Here is a 6000-nt window from a genome sequence, read left to right as displayed (position 1 = left end):
GTGGAGAACGTTTCTACAATTTTGATGGATCAGAACAATATGCCATTAATGGTCATATCTCATGCTCCACAGAAAGGGGTTGTATATCAATTGCGATGCAGCTGTAACAAAATTTATATAGGAAAAATGCATAGGATATTAACCGCTTCACGACCGCTGACAGCCGATCGCCGGACTTGACAGCTGGGCCTAAAGGACCGCTGTCAGCCGATCGGCTCACCTGCGGCGAAGCATACTTCTGCGGCGATCGCGTCACTAGTGACGCGATCTGCCGCCGGAATTAGGCTCCGCCCACCTCACGCTGTAACCCGCCGGCCAATTAGCAGCGCTGGCGGGTTTCAAAATTACGATCTGCCCAATAGAAAGTGTATAATACACTTTGTTTACATAACAAAGTGTATTATACAGGCTGCCTCCTCCTCTGATGGTCACTTCGTCGTGCGACCATTAGCGAGGACAGGCAGCCCAGTAAGTTACACACAAACACTCACTTTCACCCACACAGACCCCCCGATTTCCCACCCCAGCCCTCAGAACCCCCCCTGACCACGCCAGCACACCACTGTTTGCACCCAAGCACCCACCTAAAAACCCATCAATCACTCCTTGTCACTATCTGTCAACGCTATTCCCTAGATTAGGTCCCTAACTGCCCCCTAGGGTCCCCTAATCACCCCCCCCCCCCACCCTCAGATCTCCCCCAGACCCCCTCCCCCAGACCACCCCCCTGTATACTGTATACATTTGTATACAGCTGCCTTACCCACTGATCACCTGTCTATCACCCATCTGTCACCTGTCTATCACCCCTTGTCATCACCACCCATCAGAGCAGACCCTTAACTGTCCCTTGGGGGCACCTGATCACCCGCCCAGACCCTCAGATTACCCTCAGACTCCCCTCCTGATAACGTCCCCAGTGCATTGTTTACATCTATTCTCCCCTGTAATCACTCACTAATCTCCCATTGGTCACCCCCTGTGTCTGCCACCCATCAGATCAGGGCCCAATCTGCCCCGTGCGGGCACCTAACCAACCCCCCACACCCTCAGATCGCCCTCAGACCCCCTTCCCAGTGCATTGTATTTCATTGTGCAGACATTGTATTTGATTGTGCTGTAATTGTATTTGATTGGCCCGTGATCAGCTTTGATTGGCCCGTGAGTCCTATGGGAGAAAAGCGCTATAGAAATGTTATTGTATTGTATTGTATTGTATAGATATAAGAAGCTTATCTGATGCTGAAACCAGGATAACTAACATAAAAACTTTTTCTGTTATAAGACGTTATGTGCCCTCTTTAAAGGTAGCATCATGCAATATAGAGAAAATTAGATCTACTTAACCGGGGCTTCCTCCAGCCCCTGGCAAGTGGCAACCAATATGTCCCTTGCCACAGCTCCGGGGTCCCGGGATCCCCTCAGTTGGAGATGCTGACCTCACCAGGTCGGCACATTCTGCGCCTGTTAATTGTAATATGGAGTATTCTGCGCAGGCACAGAACTACTGTGCAGAACCATGTCAGCGCGATCGCGAGCGGCTCTCACGCAGGAACAGAAGATCCCGACCTGGCGAGGTCGGCATCTCCAATGCAGGGTGCCCCGGAACACCAGAGCTGCGGCGAGGAGCATATCGGCTGCCAGGGGTAGAGATGACCCGAACCTCCGATTTCCGCAAACGTTTGCGAACATGCGAACTTTCTCAAACCGCAATAGACTTCAATGGGGAGGCGAACTTTGAAAACAAGAAACATTTATGCTGGACACAAAAGCGATGGAAAAGATGTTTCTAGGGGTCTAACATCTGAGTTTTTGCATGGGGAAGTGGGATACACGCCAAAAGTCCCGGGGAAAAATCTGGATTTGACGCAAAGCAGCGCTTTAAGGGCAGAAAACACATTGCATGCTAAATTGGAGGCCTAAAGTGCTTTAAAACATCTTGCATGTGTATACATCAATCAGGGAGTGTAATGTGAGTACTGCTTCACACTGACACACCAAACTCACTGTGTAACGCACCGCAAACAGCTGTTTGTGTTGTGACGGCCGTGTTGGACTGGTGCGCACCATGGCGAGAGTGCAGGCGATATCGGTTTTCAAGCCCATATGGTCGCCAGGCTGAGGTAGCTAAATGACAGAACAACAGTGACCGTCCAGCTGATCGAATTTGGTCTGACCACAATGAAGCAACAACCTTATTATCATTGGTGTGCCTCTCCCCGAGACACTCATATAGCCGTCGGTCATTGCTTCATTGTGATACGCAAGCCCCTTCACCGCGGCAAGGTAACAATCACGAAGGAGAATTGACACATGTACATGCCTTTTGTTTTGTTGTTGCAGCTGCAGTTCAGCCAGAAAAATTAGGCAGACATGTACACGCACCAGAAAAATTATTATAGCGGCCGCTGCTAGCAGCGGCCTTAAAAATTCAGGAATCCACCTGGAGTCTAGACCCTGTTGGTGGTGGCGGAGAAGGCAGTCAAGCGGCCTGCAGGCAAAGATGCTGTGTGGGGAGCGACTTAGTCATGGGGCAGGCATATCTTCCACTACGGTGTCCCAATGGCCACAAATTTTCGGAAGGCCTCAGAGTCCACCAGCTGGTATGGTAACAGCTGGCGGGATAACAGTTCCGCCAAGCCGGCTGTGAGACGCCGGGCAAGGGGGTGACTGGCAGACATTGGCTTCTTCTGCTCAAAGATTGCCCTCACGGACACCTGGCTGCTGCTGTGGGCAGAGGAGCAGGAACCGCTCAAGGTGAGAGGTGGAGTGGAGGAGGGAGGCTGTGATTGTGAAGGTGCAAGGGAGAATGCGGCTGAAGAAGATGATGCACCTGAAGGAGGAAGAGGAGAAGGAGGGTGGCTTTGCTTTTGTGTGCTGCTTTTCCTCAGGTGGTCTTCCCATTGCCTTTTCTGCATGTGCCTTCGTAAGGCAGTTGTCCCTACGTGGGTGTTGGCCCTTCCACGGCTCCGTTTTTGGTGGCAGAGAGTAGAGATGGCTTTGCTCTGATCTTTGGCATACACACTAAAAAATTTCCACACCGCTGAGCCACCCTGGGGTGTGGGCACTATGGTGGCATCAGCAGCTGACGTTGAATGGCATGTTGGCTGGCTGCCCATAGGTGGCGATACATGGCGCCAGACACTGCCACCAGCTGTTTCTGATGATGAGCTCTCCCTGCTTCTTTCAGCAACTCGTCTCCTCCTACTCCTCTCTGACTCCCCCTCTGAACTGTCCCCTTGGTCATCTTGTCTCTTAGGATCCCACGTGGGATCCGTATCATCATCATAATCATCCTCCCCAGCTTCGCTTGCCTCAGACACCTCATAAACTGCACCAACAGCAGGTACTTCATCATCCTCCTCCTCACACGTTACGTCCATAGTGTCGCCTAACTCAGACATATGAGGAGGTGTAACTTGCTTAGCGCCTTCATCTTGTTGTAACAATAATGGCTGTGAATTAGTGATTTCCCCACCAAATAACTCCTGCAAGGTGTCAAATGTAGCGGATGTGGTACTTGGAGTAGCGCTGGTGGATGCGGAAGATGAGGTGTTCTGTGTTACATAGTCAACCACGTCCTGACAATCTTGGGAGTTGATGGGACGTGCCTTCTTCTGAGCACTGTACTTTGGGCCAGGGCTTCACAAAATCACGTCATCATGACTTAGAACAGACATGCCTGGTGGCCTGCTTCTGGATCTGCCTCTGCCTGTTGTTTAGTCCATATCGGGGGGATGAAGTGAAAGGTATGCACTGACTTGACTAATAAAATGTGCAGTCACACAGGTGCAGTGAAAGATGGCAGTGACTGGTATTACAATACAATATGCAGCTGTCACACAGGTGCAGTTAACAGGTATGTACGGACTGGTATACTAAACAGCGTGCAGTCACACAGGTGCAGTGAAAGGTAGCAGTGACTGGTATTACAATACAATGTGCAGCTGTCACACAGGTGCAGTTAACAGGTATGCACGGACTGGTATACTAAACAGCGTGCGGTCACACAGGTGCAGTGAACAGGTATGCAGAGATTGGTATTACAAATGTGCAGCTGTCACACACAGGTACCGTGAACAGGTGCAATGACTGGTGGTATATTACACTGCTTGCACTCACTTAGGTAGGTAGGTGCACTGAACAGTGAACACGTGCAGTGATTGGAATTACAAATATGCACCTGTCACACACACACAGGTACCGTGAACAGGTGCAGTGACACTGCGTGCACTCACGTAGGTAGGTGGGTGCACTGAACAACAGGTAGGTATATGCAGTGATGGCGGGGGACGGAGCCAGAACTGCATACTTTCGTAGATAAATTAAATAACAATGATAAAAACATATTTTTGACCTATACATACAATCAAAAGGAGATATTTTTCCTTGACCTTAAGATATACAAGGAGAATGGCAAACTCCTCACCAAGACATATCGCAAAGAAACAGAGGGTAACACATTGCTGTCAGCCACCAGTGCACATTTACCCTCACAAAAGGGGCAGGGCAGTTTATGCGGCTTCGCAGGAACTGCAGTAAAGACAGTGATTTTGAGGAAGAGGCATGTGCACTGAAAGATCGGCTACATGCAAGAGGTTACCCAGTGGTGAAAATTGAGGAGGCCTATAAAAAAGCTGTGGAGAAAAATAGAAAAGATCTCATGATCACTAATGGGAAAAAGAGAAGTATTGCAAAAAATGTGTCCTGTGGGAAAGTTCCCAGCAGTACACGGATGGTTACTTCATATGAGAACCACTATAATGAGGTCAGAAAAATTCTTGTAACACACTGGCACTTACTCTGCAGGGACCCTCTTCTAAAAGAAATAGTAGGAGATTACCCACATATGGCAGCAAAACAATCAATGAACTTGAGTGATATATTGGTATCCAGTGATTTTGGGCATAAATGCAGAAATAGAGGAAGGATGAAATTAACTAAGGGGATGTTTCGCTGTGGTAATTGCGATATCTGCCCCTATGTACAAAGTGGAGAACGTTTCTACAATTTTGATGGATCAGAACAATATGCCATTAATGGTCATATCTCATGCTCCACAGAAAGGGGTTGTATATCAATTGCGATGCAGCTGTAACAAAATTTATATAGGAAAAATGCATAGGATATTAACCGCTTCACGACCGCTGACAGCCGATCGCCGGACTTGACAGCTGGGCCTAAAGGACCGCTGTCAGCCGATCGGCTCACCTGCGGCGAAGCATACTTCTGCGGCGATCGCGTCACTAGTGACGCGATCTGCCGCCGGAATTAGGCTCCGCCCACCTCACGCTGTAACCCGCCGGCCAATTAGCAGCGCTGGCGGGTTTCAAAATTACGATCTGCCCAATAGAAAGTGTATAATACACTTTGTTTACATAACAAAGTGTATTATACAGGCTGCCTCCTCCTCTGATGGTCACTTCGTCGTGCGACCATTAGCGAGGACAGGCAGCCCAGTAAGTTACACACAAACACTCACTTTCACCCACACAGACCCCCCGATTGCCCACCCCAGCCCTCAGAACCCCCCCTGACCACGCCAGCACACCACTGTTTGCACCCAAGCACCCACCTAAAAACCCATCAATCACTCCTTGTCACTATCTGTCAACGCTATTCCCTAGATTAGGTCCCTAACTGCCCCCTAGGGTCCCCTAATCACCCCCCCCCCCCCACCCTCAGATCTCCCCCAGACCCCCTCCCCCAGACCACCCCCCTGTATACTGTATACATTTGTATACAGCTGCCTTACCCACTGATCACCTGTCTATCACCCATCTGTCACCTGTCTATCACCCCTTGTCACCACCACCCATCAGAGCAGACCCTTAACTGTCCCTTGGGGGCACCTGATCACCCGCCCAGACCCTCAGATTACCCTCAGACTCCCCTCCTGATAACGTCCCCAGTGCATTGTTTACATCTATTCTCCCCTGTAATCACTCACTAATCTCCCATTGGTCACCCCCTGTGTCTGCCACCCATCAGATCAGGGCC

This window comes from Hyperolius riggenbachi, chromosome 2 (assembly GCF_040937935.1).
Source record: "Hyperolius riggenbachi isolate aHypRig1 chromosome 2, aHypRig1.pri, whole genome shotgun sequence".
In the NCBI taxonomy this organism is placed as follows: Eukaryota; Metazoa; Chordata; class Amphibia; order Anura; family Hyperoliidae; genus Hyperolius; species Hyperolius riggenbachi.
Note: the sequence above shows the minus strand (reverse complement) of the source record.